This window comes from Mustela lutreola, chromosome 9 (assembly GCF_030435805.1).
Source record: "Mustela lutreola isolate mMusLut2 chromosome 9, mMusLut2.pri, whole genome shotgun sequence".
In the NCBI taxonomy this organism is placed as follows: Eukaryota; Metazoa; Chordata; class Mammalia; order Carnivora; family Mustelidae; genus Mustela; species Mustela lutreola.
In genome coordinates this window covers 38774141-38792333 of record NC_081298.1, presented here as the reverse complement: position 1 = coordinate 38792333, position 18193 = coordinate 38774141, and the positions used below count along the sequence as shown (strand labels likewise).

The 18193-nt window shown below is 40.3% G+C and overlaps 1 pseudogene; it reads right to left on the bottom strand.

Annotated features, from left to right (window-relative positions):
- Positions 1-5656: 5656 nt before the first annotated feature.
- On the bottom strand, positions 5657-6214 carry LOC131807895 (large ribosomal subunit protein uL22-like; annotated as a pseudogene).
- Between the last annotated feature and the right edge of the window lie 11979 nt (positions 6215-18193).

The window sequence follows — 18193 nt, the reverse complement described above, 5'->3', positions numbered from 1 at the left end:
ACAACAACGAGAAATTCATGAATGTTTATCAGTTCATCGTACATAGGTACCCATAGGTTGAGCTTTACTCTGCTAACACTTTTACCCTTGAGTTTTCTTTGAGAGTTCCCTTCTCATCTCCCTAGGAACTACAGAAACCACTGTACAGCAAGGACTTTCCTGCATCTGGCTTTTACAGGAAATTTTTCAGGAAATCATGATCTTCACTTGCCATGTTTCATCATTATTAAACTACATTTAAAATTATTTGATATAATCAGGTGTGGCCATTTAACACTACACAAAAAATTTCCTTTAAAAAGTTCCAAATATGTTCTGAAGTGTCTCCTTCCCCTAAATTATCATCAGCTGTAGAAGTTTTTCAGACAGTCTCTGGCATGTATATATGTTCTCTTCATTCGCAGAGGGACAGGAGAAGAAGGAAAGGCAGCAGGCACTTTTGGGCCATTCTCACACCCAGGTCTTTATCTCCCATAGGTCACTGAATTAGGAGTCCTGGTCACCCTATTTCTGGCCCTCTATCTTTTGGACACATGGCAGGGAACTTTCTCATACGTTTTGAAGTTATATGTGGCAGAAGAGATGTGCAACACCCTTTACATTTACAGAAATGTGAAGAATTAATATAAAATTTACTACATCCTCTTTCCCCTTCCCAGTTCACACTGGTAGCCAGATCAACAGCCGTTGTTCATGTAGCATGAGTAAAAAAACAAATCCTGCTTTAAGCCACTGAGACTGAAGTTGCTTGTTTTTGCAAATAACCTAGCCCATCCTGCCAGACAGAGATACCTCATTCCCCCAACCTCTGCCATTCTGACCTGTTTCCTTCCTCATCCTCATCTTCTGTAGGTATCTACAAGAAAAACCTCTCCCTCCTCTGAGGACTTGATTAGCATTTTTAAAAAGTGTATTATTTACTATTGTTTATATGAACGTATTTTTCTTATGATGGCCTACTTGTGAGATATCTCCCACGATCACATCGTATTACACCCTCCTATTGAAACAACTTGGTAGACCAATCCAACTGACTCTTTCCCTTCCTTTTCTCTTTTTTTTTTTTTAGCTTTTTTAAAAAAAATTTTTATTTCTTTTCAGAGTAACATTATTCATTGTTTTTGCACCACACCCAGTGCTCCATGCAATTCGTGCCCTTTCTTTTCTCTTATTTCTTTTCTCTTTTCTTTCCCTTCCTTCCTCCCTTCCTTCCTCTCTTTCCTTCTTTTTTTTCTGTCTTTCTTTTTTTCTTTCTCTCTTTCTTTGAAGCAAAAGCTCATGGGTGCTTAGCAAAACCTAATGAGAACAAAGAGAGAGATGTGCCTCTTTGTTGCTTTTTGATTAAACCTCACTAAAATTATGTTGTGTCTACAGTCAATAATGCAACTCAGGAGAACAGTGTGACCAGAGGTGCTTGGAAAAGTAGAGGAAACTTGAAAAAAAATTCCAAGCTCCAGAGCTATTGTATGGCAATGAGACAGCTCCCATGATCTGCTCCCCGTGCAGGGGCCCACAGCAGCCCTTCTTGTCCTACGCCCAGGCTGATTGTTAGGAGTGATTACTGAATGTGTAAGTCAAGAGAAGCTGGGATATAACATTTCAGGTTGAAACCACGAGAGCTTTTGATTTTTAAAATAACTTAAAGAGATGAGACAAACATGAACATGTGATTTCTATTACTCTTGCCTTCTGAAACTAAATGTCATGTTTTCAATTAATTGGGATAGTTGGCCTTTGTCTTCTTTTTATATATTTGGGGATTCCAAAAATAACCTCACTAAGCAACACTGACACATATTTTAAATAACCAAGGTGGCCAAAGAACAAAACAACAGGCTATAGCGCTATCCCATTGGAGAGTATCTAGGAAGAGTCTGTATCAGGACTTAAGCGACAGCACAGAATCATCTTTATGTTTAGCAAAGAGGGACAAATGGACAAGTTACAAAGAAGGGAAGATGAAAAGTGGAACAGCTTACCAGCTGTTAACCCTAAAGATGGAATTGGAGATGGGGAGAGGGAGATGGCCGCTGAATCTTACGGTGAGCATAAAGTAAGAGACAGATTTACCAGCCACCTTTCGTATTAGTCAAGTTCCCACTAGGAAAAAGAATTCATCTCAGATGGCTCAAATGAGGAGGCTATTGTGCAGGGACTACTCATCAGGGAAAAATCAAGGAGTGGGAAAGGAACTACTCATCAGAGAAATCAAGGAGAGAACAGCAACAGTGGGGAATGGTTACTTCTCTGTTCTGGGAGGGTCATGGAGAGGAAATGTAGACACAGGAGCTCCGAAGATCATGGAATTCCTGGGTGGAATTGCTGGTTGGAGGCAAACCTCCTTGTAATATTTGTGGAACCTGGGCAATCAGATACAGGTAAATGTTTAACAATCAGCTGCTTGGCAACAAAAAATAGCCCTGACTTGCAGTGTTTGCTGATTTCCCTGCTATAAATACTCCCACCATAACATTTTCAAGCTGCCACCCTAATGTCACTGAACAGAGTCGACAAGAGATGCATGCAGTTGGTTATGGAGATCAGGTATGAGCTGACTCTAGCATACCACTGGACTGGAGCAAGAGTGCAGATGGGGACCCATGGACCATGTGTTTAAATATATAAATGTTAACAAAGCAAGATTACATACTGTGTGTGTTCTGGTTTCCTATCTTGATAATCATAGTTAATATGGTACATCACCCAGATCCCTTATATTAGATCCCTCATATTAGACCCATATCCCTTGTATTCTTTCCAGAGAAACAGAACCAATAGGGTGTATGTGTATGTGTATGTGTGTCTGTACAGAAATTTATTCTAAGGAATTGGTTCATGTGGTTATGGAGATTGACAAGTCCAAAATCTGTAGGATAGGCTGTCAGGCTGGAGACCCAGAGAAGAGCCAATGTTGCCATTCAAGTATGAAGGCTGTTTGCTGGCAGAATTCCCTTTTGCTTGGGGAATCAGTGTATTTTGTTCTATTCAGGACTTCAACTAATTGGGCGAGGCCCACCCACATGCTTATGGAAGGCAATTTACTTTACTCAAAGTCCCCTATTTCAAATGCTAATTTCATCCTAAAACACTCTCACAGAAACATCCAGAAGAATGCTTGAACAAATGTCTGGGCCAGCCAAATGGACACTTAAAATTAGCCATTACCTCCCTCCTTACGATCAAGGCACTTGCTCCTTAGCTACTGGTAGGTTGAGGCACTGGCTGCTCACAGCTGAGCCCCTCTCCAGGCACTGCTCTCTTCTTAAGTGAGCTGCCTTATCCAAGATCACACCTTGCCTTCCCTGCCCAGGGCATGGCAAGGTATAAAGACCAGCCTCCTTTGCCTCAAGTTGGGACAATACTAAAGGGCCACCCTGACACTGAGTGCTCCATAGGATCAGCGAGGTGTTCATGTGTCCCCTGATGGTACCCTCAATTAGCCTTCTGCACACATACCTCCATTTCAGAGTCCATTTCACCTGAAACATAGGTCAGTAAATAACCTGCAGGCCAAATGGAGCCCACTGCTTATTTTTGTAAGTTAAGTTTTGTTGGAACACTGCTGGGCCCATTCATGTGTATGGTCCCTGGCTGCTTTCACCCACTCAGCTCAAAGTCAAGAAGTTGTAACAGGAACTGTCTGGTCCACAATGCCTCAAATAACTATCTGGCTCTTAATGAAGAAGTGTGCAAACCCCTGCCCTCAAGCAACAAATATACTTTTATTACCACAAGATTGAAACATATGTAAATATTTAATATGTAAATACATGCAAACATACACATATGTAATATAAATATGTAAGTATGTAATATATGTAGGTATACATAAATATATAAAAGCCTCAGTGAAATTCTGAGGCTTTTTTTTTTTTTAAGATTTTATTTATTTATTTGACAGAGATCACAAGTAGGCAGAGAGGCAGGCAGAGAGAGAGAGAGAGGAGGAAGCAGGCTCCCTTCTGAGCAGAGAGCCCGATGCCGGGCTCAATCCCAGGACCCTGAGATCATGACCTTAGCTGAAGGCAGAGGCTTAACACACTGAGCCATGAAGGGGCCCCTGAGGCTTTTTTTTTTTTTTTAATTTTATTTATTTATTTGACAGAGACACAGTGTGAGAGGGAACACAAGTAGGGGGAGTGGGAGAGAGAGAAACAGGCTTCCTGCTGAGCAGGGAGCCTGATTCGGGGCTCCATTCCAGGACCCTGGGATCATGACCTGAGCTGAAGGCAGACGCTTAATGACTGAACCACCCAGGTGCCCTGACGCTTTTATATAATTGAAAGTAAACAAAATATTAATTAAATTATTATTTCATATGATTGGTTTTGTCCTAAGGCCAGCAAGATTTGGATGGGTAATAATAAATTTATCCCATAAATATTCCATTCATATATTCCACAAAATAAATTTTTGTCTCAATTTTAGTAAAAGCACTATTTTGTAATGCAGATTTCACATAATTTATGTTTTATTATGATTGAAGGACTAAAAGTAAAACATAATTGTACTTGAAGAGTTCAATATTTAAATAAATTGTCATAAAACTTGCAAAGTAAATGTAAATTTTGTTACCTTTCATATTTTGCTTCAAAAGCTTTTTGTTCTAGAAAATCCAAAATTTATTAAATTGTTTAAAAAAGCAAATTATTAATTAATTTCAAATCAAACTATGTGAAACTCAAGTTTGTATTTACTTCTTAAAATTTAAAAACCTTTAAAATATTTTTAAAATATAGATCTATTTACAGTTGTAGTATTTGATGTCCACCTGTTTCCAAATGCAAAGAATTGGTATCATGCTGAGCTCAAGTGACATCTAGACTACATACACACAACATATAATATTCCTTAGCCATCACATAAAACTGTTGTAAATGCCATACCACATAGTGAGTACTTCTGGAGCAAGAACTGGAGCATCCAAAGAGTAACAAGAAATGGATACTGAGCATTATTAGAATTCAATACTTCAATCTTCTAAAGCCAGTTGCCTCCCTGTAGAGGAGAATGGTTTAACAAGCTAATTCACAACTCTTTTATCTAAACTCTGCCACTGAATTCTTCCGCACTCCAAGATCGTTGGCACTATTGGTAGTGCTCTATCCCAACCGACAGAGATGCCCCTGTGTCCTTTAATGTGTATGTATTTTTTGCATGTGTCTGTGCTATGCAATGCTTTCTAGAATAGCGGGTGCAAGGCTAGCCCCTATCGCCTGGGTTTAAGACCTGTGCAACCAGTGGCTCCCATTGAAAAAAAATGACAAGCAGCAGCTGCAGGGAGCTCTGGTCAGCAAGGGTCAGACATCCAGGCACAGAGAAGAGAAGAGAAGGGTAGAGAATGGATGGGAGAAGGGTGAATAGCCTTACACCTTTTTACCTTACAGAGCTTGTCTGTAGACCAGTGGAAACTGTCAGATTTGTCATCTCTGGAACAGGTGCTGAAGATGACAGAACTCATTCTACTTCATGTTCCCATAGTAACCCGCCTCTCTTCATTGAAAGCTGAGCATTTAGGTTAGGTGCCACTTCAATTCACCTTCTTCTTCTTCCTCTTCCTTGCCCTCCTCCCGCCCCTACCTCCTCCTCCTCCCCCTCATCCTCCTTCTTCTTTTTACTCTTTTTTTTTTTTTTTTGCATTTATTTTATGCACAGTTTACTCCTGGGCCTTAAGTTTCTCTTTCTTCGGTTTCTTCTGGGATGTGTTTTCCTTCTGTGCAACCCCCTCTTCTGGTTTAGGAAGACCTTTACTGTTCTTCTTCAGTAAGGATCATCTCCACGTGGCAGAGAAAGTCATGTGCGGGTTATGAAGACCATGAGCTCTGAAAGTTCTACCTTGCATCTTGGAGGCTTTGCTCACCTGGACGTGTTCCGTGACCAGAGAATCTAGATATAAACCCTTAAGTTTAGCATTACTCTCTGCATTTGTAAACACGTACAGTAAAAATTCAGCACCCTGTTTGGGCTGCCAACCTTGTGTCCAGTGCCATTCTTTGGTCAGGGAACATCTACTGATTCCACCATTGTTGCAACAGAATGGTGCACATGGCTTCTGCAAAGTGATATCCTTCAGGCATTTGGTGGCTTTTGGGATGTGCATACCCTTGATGGCCTGGGCAGTTTCTCGTGTGTTCTTAAAGTGAACAGGAAGATTTGAACCTCTTGATTTGCATGATTTTGTAGGGTTTTCTGGGTCAGGTGAATAGCAAACCATTTTCAGAGACCCCCTCAGGCTACTTATGGGAAGAGCCATTTCAATTCAATTCCATCGTAATCAAAGACTTAGATTTGTATGTATCACAGACTCATACAAAGGGCAAACCAAAGCCCTTACCCTGAGGTTGATGGTCAAATGATTTTCACTCCTCTTTCTTTCACCATAATAATAAAATCATTAATTGCAAACTTTGGGATATGAAAATAAAAACCTTTTCATGGACATAAAAGTAGGTTGATTGATGTAAGAAATAGCAGTGACCTGGTTCAGTCTCAAACATTCCCCAGATTAGTCTGAAATTTTCTTAAGTCTTTTTTAGAAGTGTGCCTCACCCAACCTAAAACTTTGTAATCTACCTTATATATGTGGGAGGCAAGGAAAAGAATATTACTTCCCTGGTCCATTTTTGAACAAACATTCTTTTATACTAGATCTCAGGACCCTGGGATCATGACCTGAGTCGCAAAGGCAGTCGCTTAACCAAATGAAACACCCAGGTGCCCAAATAGTGTCAGTTCTTAACAACTTTGCTGGTAATTCTACCCATGACATGGGATGTGAGTCTATTGAAAATGCTACATTTTCACCGAAGAAAAAAAAATTGTATAAGTCATTCTAGAACAGACAAAACTTTCCATTTAACTACATTCTTGGTCATTTTCCTTAGGTTCTGTACCACTAATCTAATATCCTACAGTTTTCAAATGTTAAAATAATAATGAATAAAGCTGAAGAGTTAAATACTTACCTGTTTCTTTTAGTCATTTTGACTGGTGTAAGATGGCATCTCATTGTGGTTTTGAGATGCCACCTTACACCTGATGACAAGTGATGGTGAGCATTTTTTCCTCTCTCTGGGAAAAAAACTGAGGGTTATGGAAAGGGAGGTGGGGGATATGGGGTTACAGAGTGATGGGCATTAAGGTGGGCAAAGGATGTGATGAGCACTGGGTGTTATATGAAACTGATGAATTATTGAATACTTACATCTTAGGCACATCTGTTGGCTAATTGGATTTAAATTTAAAAAATACCTACCTGTTTCCACTTTGGGGCTGTTACAAATAGTACTGCTAAAAACATTTTTGCTGTGTCTCTTGTGGACATACATAACCATCTCTGCTCAGTTCATACCAAGAGAGGACAAGCTGGGTCCCTGGATATACATACTTTTAGCTACATCCCTCAGAACAATGGGAAGTGATGAGTCCAGTCACTTTAATGGGCAGAAAACAGATTGTTAACTTCACGAGCTTTTGTTGGATTCTTTTTTAAAAATTTTACTTATTTATTTGACACAGAGAGAGATTGAGAGAGAGAGAGAGAGAACAGCATAAGGAGAGGGAGAAACAGATTCCCTTTGAGCAGGGAGCCCAATTCGAGACTCTATCCCAGAATCCTGGGATCAAGACCTGAGCCAAAGGAGAGGCTTAACAGAATGAGCCACACTTTTGTTGGATCCTTGAGACAGGCATATATTACTTGAGGATGGGACTTAGGCTGAGGCAGAAAAGATATAACTTTCTAATTTTTAAACTTTAAAACAAATTCACTGGGAGAAGAGGTTCAGTAACCCCAGAATTGAGCTCTGCTTGGGAAAACCTACACCTCATTCCCCTTCACCATATACATCATGACATCCAAACTCACTATAAATATGTCCTGTTATATTTACTTTCTCTGCTTGTAAAATCTATATCTGGGTGGTTGACTCCTCCTGTCCCTTTTATTGTTTGATTTAGCATTATACTTTGCTATGGAGAGCAGAGACTACTTTTCATAATTTATACCCTTCCTGAGCTTTCTGGGTCGAAGATCATAAGCTAGGAGTTGGCAACAGAGCACGAGAAATCCTGTCTCTATTAGGACTCTTGTGGAGTTCTGAAGTATTTGTGCTTACTGTTGTAAGTACAACAGTACGTATAACCCAGTACAAGTTTTGTACTGGGTTATATTTTAACATCCAAAGGTGCATTAGGCAGGATAAATTGTTCACTGACTATCTCTAGAGATACCAACCTTTTTTTTCTCCCCATCTGAATGTTTTTCCTTCTGTATAGCATTCATCCTGCCCTAAAGGACATAGAACAGCTGCCCAAGAGAACACAGGCCACTGATTTTTAATAACTCTGAAAAACAAACAGATTTTTCTTCCCCATTCCACCAGGGGGAAACCTGAGACTCAAAGAAATTATGTAACTTTTCCCAGGTCACAGGAATAGTTTACCACAGAAATGGAATTAGAAGTTAAGACACCTTTTTCTGCGCCCTAAACCACCATGAAATGTCCCAAAATGGCATTCAAGCATGCTAGGTCCAGATTATCTCACCAAGCTCTGTCACTGGGTATAGCCATTTTGTCTAAATCAACTATATTTATTTCACAGTATTTATTAAGTTCTAACCAAGTATAAAGTACTGAGACCTATTTAAATAAAATTGGAGAATATGGATCAAACTGGTCATGTTCCTAAACACAATGATATTCTAGGTCTCCCACTGATCTGATTCATATGGTTGATGATTACCTCTTTGGGTAAAATGGAGTCTTATCTTATAAATCAGCAACATTTCCCTGAAGTGTTTTAGACAAAAGTTCCTTGAAAGCCCTTTAGGTTAGTTACCTTTGAAAGTCCTCTGGCATGCTCCTGGGTGGCTCAGTGGGTTAAGCTGCTGCCTTCGGCTCAGGTCATGATCTCAGGGTCCAGGGATTGAGTCCTGCATCAGGCTCTCTGCTCAGCAGGGAGCCTGCTTCCTCCTCTCTCTCTCTGCCTGCCTCTCTGCCTATTTGTGATCTCTCTCTGTCAAATAAATAAATAAAATCTTAAAAAAAAAAAGAAAGAAAGAAAGAAAAGAAAGTCCTCTGGCAATGATACATTCAAGACTGATATTCTCAGTAAATGCTGCTCAGTCTGTCCTTCGTCCCACCATTTCTGTTCCTTTTCTTGAAGACCAGTGAAAGCAGGGGCTGGCCTAGGGCCACCTTTTATGATGTATTTACTGGAATCACATTGTTTGACAAGATGCTCACACCATGTGAGGAAAGACAGAGCTAAGACAGACTAAGGGAAGAGCCACTGACATGTACCATCTCAGATGGACACTGGAATGGTGAGCAGAGTCACCCAAGCAATTTAAGTTGTATTGTCCTTTTATATAAGCTAAGAGTCTCTGTGACACCACCCTACGCCAACCTCTCCCCGGAAATTCAGGCCACCTTCAGCTTTTCTGTCTTCACTATTCTAGTCCAATGTCTTAGTTAACATTCCCGGGTTGTAAGTATCAGAGGCCAAACAAGAGAGTAAATGTGATGAATGTTCATTGGCTCCCTTTCCAGGATGCACTTCCCTCCTACCTCCTCGTCAATAATTCTAGGTTTCTACATGGGGATCTGTATGGATCTGGGGGCTGTGACTCCAGCTCTACTTTAGGGGTGGGACATGTGACCTAGACTCATCCGATCAACACAAACCACCTCACTTCCTACATCCAACCTTCCTCCCATCACAGTGATCGACATAGAGATGGACATGTGACCTATCTCAGCCTATTTAGCTTGACTCATGGAACTTGAGTGGGAATTTGGGATCTCTTTCCTTTCAGATGAAAGAAAGCATATAGATCTGAAGGCTGTGGCAACCATTTTGACCTCATCATAGAGAAAGATGAAAAAAGCCAGGTCCTTGGGGATATCGGTGACCCACTCGATCAAGTCTCACTTGAAAATGGATTCCTCCGTCTTTCCAGTAATACAAACCAAGGAAATCTCTCTCCCTTCCCACCTGCCCCCACAACCCCATCTTTCCTCACCATCTTTCTCTCCCTCCCCTATCCCCTGTCTCCCTGCTCCTCTTCATCATTTTTGCTCTCTTCTCTCCCTTCCTCTTTCCTTTTACTCTCCAGACCATGTTTACTGACCTTAGAGCTAAATATGGTTCTCCTAAATTACCAATAATTCCTAGATTCACCTGAGTTCAAGTGAACTGGCCATATTGAATTAGAATGTCTTGCATCCATGTTACATTTCTGGAAATCAGAGATTTGATTGGCTCAGTCCTCAGTAGCCCCATAAGAAGAATAAGAAGAGTGGCAGATTTGAGGGGCAGAAGGAGGTACAAATCCCACCACTGACCCATCACAGTAGTAACACAAAGGGATGCTGGACAAAAATCAAACCAAATTTGTACCCTAACAAATTGGCTGAGTCAAGGACCCCAAGATCAAAACGAAGTGAAGTTGATGACATATTTTAAGTGGAAGATCAGTTGTCAGCAGATAAATTCTCCAGTTACCTGTTTTTTCTTCAACAAAAGTCAGATGAAACGAGGTCCTTTTGAAGAAGCGTATGTAGTGCAAGATTTCATCAAGTAAACCAAAAGCAATTCCTAGAAGCCTTTTGAAAAGAAAATACTAAAATTCCTATGACCACAAGAGATGAAAGATGAGTGGCAGGAAGCAAATGGTAAAGGAAGAAATAAAAAGTATCATTCATATTTAGGGACTTCTGTTGAGATGAATTGCTAAAAATGATTATACATTGATTTAGGAAAGATCTGGTTTTTAAAGTTAAAATTCTTTCACAAATAAAGTGCTTTGAATTTCCTTAAATCTGGCACACATGAAAAGCTCTGGTTCAAGACTGCATTATGTTTTCCCCTTGTGGTGGCACAGTTCAGGAATGTTCTGTGCCTAGCTGAACTCATTGTTCCTTTTCAGAAATATTTCGGATTCTTATTCAAACTTCTTGGGGACAGGAGTGTTTTGCACTTCAGAAAATTTAATTTGGCTTTGTTTTCAAAAGACATTCTTTTTTTTTTTTTTTTTTTTAAAGATTTTGTTTATTTATTTGACAGACAGAGATCACAAGTAGGCAGAGAGGCAGGCAGAGAGAGAGGAGAGAGGAGGAAGCAGGCTCCCTGCTGAGCAGAGAGCTCAACGCAGGCTCGATCCCAGGATCCTGGGATCATGACCTGAGCCAAAGGCAGAGGCTTTAATCCACTGAACCACCCAGGAGCCCCTCAAAAGACATTCTTAATGAGCAAATTTCCCCCCATGCCTTTTGAAAGATGTTTTAAAGTTTTATATCTGAGGATTCTGTCAGGTTGACAGAAACTGAACACAATCTAGTTCAAGCACGAAAGAGAATTTATTCATGGGTCTGAGATGTCTAAGCTTGGGTATGTGTCAAGCATAAAATTATATTTTAAGTCATCAGTAGACATTAACAGCCATCAAGATTTTAGATGTTCTAATCGAGGTACAGCCATGTTCATAACCACACTACTCACAACAGCCAAAAGATGGAAACAGGCCAAAGACGTATTAACAGATGAGTGGATAAACGAAATTGTCATTCATGTATACAATGGAATGTTATTTAGCCATAAAAAAGAATGAAGTACTGATACGTACCACGACATACGTGAACCTCAAAAACATTATGTTAAATGAAGTAAGCCAGACACAAAAGGACAAATATTGACTGATTTCATTCATATGACATATCCACAAGAGGCTAATTTACAAAGACAGAGCCTAGATTGCCAAAGGCTGGGAAGAGGATTGGGAATAACTGCTTAATTGACATGGGGTTTCTTTTTGGGGGTGATGTAACATTTTGAACTAGATAGAGGTGGTGGTTGTACAACATTATCAAAATAATAATGTCACTGAATTATTCATTTTAAAATGGTTAGTTTTGGGGTGCTGGGGTGGCTTAGTCAGTTAAGGATCTGCCTTTGACTCAGGACATGATCCCAGAGCCCTGGGATGGAGCCCAACATTGGGGCTTCCTGCCCACGGGGAGCCTGTTTCTCCATCTCCCTCTGCTCCTCCCCCTGCTTGTGCTCTTTCTCACGGTCGAGCAAATAAATAAATAAATAAATAAAACTTTAAAAAAAAGATTTTATTTATTTATTTGAGAGAGAGAACATAGAGAGTGAGTATGTAAGGGAAGCAGACTCCCCACTAAGAAGAGAGCCTGGTTCAGGGTTTGATCTCAGGATCCTGAGATCATGACCTGAGACAAAGGCAGATGTTTAACTGATTGAGCTACCCAGGCATCACGAAATAAAACTTCAAAAAAATAAAATAGAATAAAAGGGTTAGTTTTATGCTATGTGAATCTCACTTCAATAAAAACTAGGAGTAAAGTAAAATAATTTTTAAAAAACAATATAAGGGGGTGCCTGGGTGGCTCAGCTGTTAAGCATCTGCCTTTGGCTAAAGTCATGATCCCAGTGTCCTGAGATTGAGCCCCACGTCCAGCTCCCTGCTAGGCAGAAAGCCTGCTTCTCCCTCTGTTTGTATTCCCGCTCTTGTTGTGTCTCTCTCTGTCAAATAAATAAATAAATAATCCTTTAAAAAAAAAAAGGATTTTACATGTTCAGCCTTAAAAAGTCAGTTTTTAATAATTAAAAAATACTGCCTATTGTGATCATAATTATAGTAATGCCTTTACAGTTGAGGTTTATCTTTTTTTAATTATTTTATTATTTTTTAAAAAAAGATTTTATTTATTTATTTGACAGAGAGAGATCACAAGTACACAGAGAGGCAGAGAGAGAGAGAGAGAGAGAGAGAGAAGCAGGCTCCCTACTGAGCAAAGAGCCTGATGTGGGACTTGATCCCAGGACCCTGAGATCATGACCTGAGCCGAAGGCAGCAGCTTAACCCACTGAGCCACCCAGGCACCCTCTTATTTTATTTTTAATTTTGAAATAATTTCAGACTTAGAGTACGGTTTTAAGAGCAGTATAAAGAAATTCCCTATATCTTTCACCCATATTCGCCAATTGTTAAAATATTACTGCATCTCTATTGCAGAGAGTGTAGTGGGGGTTACCAGGAGCTGGAGGTTGGTAAGTAGGGAGATGTTAGTCAAATCTGGCTATAAGATTATTAGTTTTGGGAATCTAGTGTACAACATGGTGATTAGAGTTAATAATTTTGTATTATATACTTGAAAGTTCCTAAGAGTGTGAATATTAAGAGTTCTCCCCACCGAAGAGAAATGGTCATTTTGTGAAAAGATAGAGGTATTAGCCAGGAGGTGTTGGCTAATGCTATGATGTAATCATTTTGCAATATATAAGTGTATCAAATCAACATGTTGTACGCCTTACCTTAGGCAATGTTTTATGTCAATTATATCTCAAGAAAGCTATAAAGAATAAAATTCAAAAATTTAACATTTTTATTGCAATAAACTAAGTTTATTTTCTTCCTCTATTATCTACTTACCTGCCTACTATGTGTGTCTGTGTGTGTGTGTGTGTGTATTCACACAATTATTTTATTTTAAGGAGGCCTACAACTCTGATTAGGGTTGAGGAGCCCGAGCACGTAGGTCTGAGGACATCCATAAAGCAATGATGGCCTCTGGTTAAGTGAACCCTAGATGCTGTGCTTTTGGGTAAGGGTAGTGGAATGGAGGGAAGTGGGGAGAAGATTGCGGTGAGAAAGGAAGTTCCTAGCCATCTGCAACAACTTTGCAAGTGGTGGGTCATTGCCAAGATGAGCGCTGTGGACCACCAGCACAGGAAACAGACAATGTGATGGCACCAGTCCAGCTCCCTAAGTAGAAGGACCTGCTAATCAAGCCATCAGCCCCATCTGCCCGCATTTCTGATTCTCCTTTGGATTATGTTTGCTGTCCTTTGCTTTTGAAGATGACACCACTAGTAATGCACCCCAGCTGGGAGAACAGGTGTCACTGATAAGACCAGCAGGGCCCAGTGGTCTTCCCACACTAGGACCATCTGGCAAGTCCTCTTTGTTTTGAGGCTCTGGTTGCCACTCACAGTCTTGTGTTAGGTGCACTTAGCTTGTAGACTGTGGACTGACTTATTAAGAGGCATCTCATTTCTTTTCTTCCCATGTGTGAGAGCTTCTCTTAAGCCACAGTAAATTCTCTTTCAGCCAGCATATTTCTGTGGGACTCTCAGTTGTCATGTGAGAATATATTCCAGCTTCATTCACACTAATGCTGTTTATAGAATTGATTCTATAAATGCACACATGCTTCCAGCTGTTTTTAAATTAAGACAGCATGTTTAGAAGTCTTTTATCCCTTTATCTGCAGAATCTATTGAAAAGGATATTTTTGGAGAGTTGTCTTTAAGATATGCACAACTGTGTAGAGAATAAAATGAAGAGTTTAATGACAACTGGTTCCATGTCAGGGCAGTTATCACAGTTTTTATGCTTGTAAATATACAGTGATAGTCTGAGTTTAAACCACTTCGGCCAATGAAAATTCAGCCATGTTGTGAACAGGGGTAAATCATAGGAGACACTGGACTTTATGAGATATCAGAAAGGACTAACTGTCTTCATGTTGACTCCCTCAGAAGCAGACTCTGAGAGGAATCTGAGCACCAGTACTCTATATAGGACAAGATCCCAGGAAACACTGAGGGGGGAGTAGGGAAAGGACACAGGAAAGGGAAGGAAGCCAATAAAAGGCAAATTGGTTGATAGGTAAAGGTATTGTGGACAGCTAAAGCCTAATTCTACTGGAGTCCTTTTGGACACAGTACAGAATGATCCCTTTAGAGGAAGCCCCCCTGAGGCCTGAGGGAGCTGAGGTATTCATAGACTAATTCTTACTTGAGGGCTGCTCCGGGACCCGTCTCATGGCCAGCAGAGTTGGGCAGCGCCTGGTCTAACTAAGAGGCCTTCACACAAAGGGATAGAAATGCTGGCAGCTGGAATTTAGGTGATAGTCACGCTTGAGGGAATATGATGGTACCGGCTACCTATATAAGGTAGGCAGGGTTTATACGTTTACCATTTTCTACCTGGGAAACAAGTTTAGAGACACACAGTGACTTTCCCAAGTTCATGTGGTGTGCCAGGGGTCTCCCAACTACAGATTCTTTTGTTGAAAACTCAACTCAAACTGGCACAAGCAAAATAGAGACTACGTTAACTCACATAACCGGGAAGTACAGGGGTAGATCTTTGGGTCCGGCTGGCTCCAGAAACTCAAATCATGACGTTAGTACCAGAGTCTGGCCATTCTCGTCTGTCTATATTTATTCATTAAATATTTATCTCCAGAAACTAAATCAAATAAGTAGTTGACAGGACACCTTATAAACAACACAACTCCACTGGGAAAGCAAATTGATTACGGACAAAGTATAAGGACGTTTAAAATAATTAAATAGTAGTAAGTACATAATAACAGTGTAAGAAGACTATATATATGTCTACAAGTTGGGAAACTTTGACAAGCTCAGAAATTGTGGTGGATCTGTGGTAGCCAGTTTTGAAAGAAAAAATGTGTTTTATTTCCTATCCAAGTTTCATGGAGATCTTACAACTCTAGTGTGCTCTGGTATTTCAGTGACAACTTAGCGATTTGAAGTCTCATTCACAGCATTTTAAGTGGTGCCTGTGGATGTGGGTGGTGTGTCATAACCTCTATCTTGGATTGTGGTTACCCGCTTTCAGTGGACCCTGTGGCTGTTTCAGTATGCTTCTATCATACATTCTGTTTTTCCATCCCAGACAGTGTGGTCCTCACCCTGTCCCAAGACACTAAGGTCAGGATCCACAAAATAGAGCTGAGGCTAGTAGGACTCATCAGGTTACTAGAGGGTGTTCGTGGGTGGTGAGTCTAACAGCGATGGGCTAGAGTGGCAGGTCTGGGGAAACCACTGAGCAGAAAACAAGTTGTCAAGTTAGTTCTTGGGAAAACGGGAGGAAGGGACATCAGGGCATCAGGAAATAGGGAGCCCAGGGGGATTACTGAAACAAGAATGAGATGAAGGAATGTCTTGCAGGTGGGTTCACTGGGAGGAACTCTGAGACTCTGAGATGGAATTTGGTTTGCAGGATGTTTACTGGGGAGTGTTTGTGGGATCAATGCCTGAAGAAAGTGGGAGAAAGAAGCAGGAGTGGACAGAGGGGAAAAGTTCAGCGGCAGTGTGGAGCTAACAGACTCCATCAATTCAGGAGAAGCTCAGAAGACAGAACAGGTCTTCAGAGTTGTTCTGAGTCAAGCTGAGATGGCCAGGCCTTTGAGTTCCAGCATTGATTAGTCATTGGATGGGAATGGCCCCTGGAAAGAGGTGATCTTGGATGAGTCAGCTTCCTACAGCCAACGTAATCCCTGAGGCATGAATGACTCAAAACTATATCTTCTGAAATTCAGATCTCTGCATGCAACTGCCAACTTGACATCTTTTTCCCATCTCAAAACAAGTTAAGAGATGGGAGAGCCAGGAATAGGAATACAGAGCAAGATGATGATGGTGGCTGCAGAAAAGTCAAGAAGACAGAAGTCAGGATACTAAAGCTCGTGTTGCTCAATTTCCCAAAGGTTGATCATTAGCCTACAAATGGCTCCGTGAGAATGGACCCCAGATCTTCAAACACTCCTGTGATCTCTACTCTTCCACCCAACATCCCCCTCATTGATGCACTCCACACATTCAGTTTGTGAATATTTTCTCCTTTTGCTTCGAAAGTTGATCTTCTTTTTTTTTTTTTTTTTAAGATTTTATTTATTTATTTGGCAGAGAGAGAAGGATCACAAATAGGTAGAACAGCAGACAGAGAGAGGGGGAAGTCCCTGCCGAGCTGAAGGCAGAGGCTTAACCCACTGAGCCACCCAGGCACCCCAATCTTCTTTTATTACTAGTTCAGTGTTTATGAAAAGACCTATAGGAATTAATATAAGACCAATGTAATTTAAAGATCTCAGAACCAAAAGACTTTGGAAGAAAGGTCCCAGACCCTCAAAGAATAGATGGCAACCAACAGCTTCAGCCATTGAGATTTTCTTGGGCTGGGAAACCATGGAATACGGGAATGAGACTTCCTTTCTGTCTCACTCTTTTGTTTGTAAGTTATTCCATAGGTCAAATAGTGAAATGGAAGAGACTTCAAATTTGATCCCCAAGACTATGATTTTTCTCCAAAAATTTAGAGGAAGGAAAAACAAAGAAAAAAACTTCAGAAGAATGAAACTGTACATTTGTGGTGTTGGAAAGAGTATGGGATTGAAAGCCAAGAGATTTGGGTTTCTGGTCCTGATTCTGCCACTGAAAGTTGCTGTGTGACCTTGAACAAAATACTGGTGTTTTCTTGGCCTGTTCCATAAAAAGAATGGGTCTGGGAATGGTTATCTGTAACCTCCCCCACTTCTTTTTCTTTTCTTTTTTAACTTCCAGAGTACTTTTATTCTTGGTTCTCTTTCAGTGGAGCAGGGTTGTTTCCTTCCCTGGATGAAAACTCTGGGCAGCCAGAATGACTTTTCTGGTAACTCTTAAGTAGTATAGTTTCCCAGTCAAACTTTCCTTTTAATGCAAAAATTCTATTATTTGCATAATTGTGAGCACACATTGCAGAACTATGTTGAAGTCAGCAATGTGCTTCCATATCTAGTAATTCAGTTGGGCCTCACAAATGTTAACAGGTCTATGAGGTAGGCTGGACAGAAAGTAATAGTTTTCCTGTATTGCTACCTGGAAAAGAAATCTGGAGACATTTAGTTACATACTGTGTCAAGGTTCTTTTTGTTGCAAGCTCTTCCTGAGAAACCAATTCAAACTGATCCAATAAAAATCGAGAGCTTACTGGCTCATGCGATTGCAAAGCCCAATAGTCGGTATTCAGGTTCAGCTGAGTCCAGAAGCTCAAACTCTAACATTTGCATTTTAGCTCTTCTCCATATCTGGTCATTCTTTTCTGTGCTTATTTTTCATTAAATTAAAAAATATTTCTTATGTGTAGATCTTGCAGCCGTACAGCTGTGGCCTGAATTAGTGACTCAACACTACAGACACTTTTGTTACAGTAATGTGATTTTTTAAAAAGTGAATGATGCTTGGCAAAGTTATGATGAAAACACAGCCTTAACTTCATTTGATTTACTTAATTTTTATCTTGTTAGGAATGGGACGATAATTTAAATGGAAATGTATTTTAAATGGAAATACATTTCCATTTAAATTTAAAGTCCTG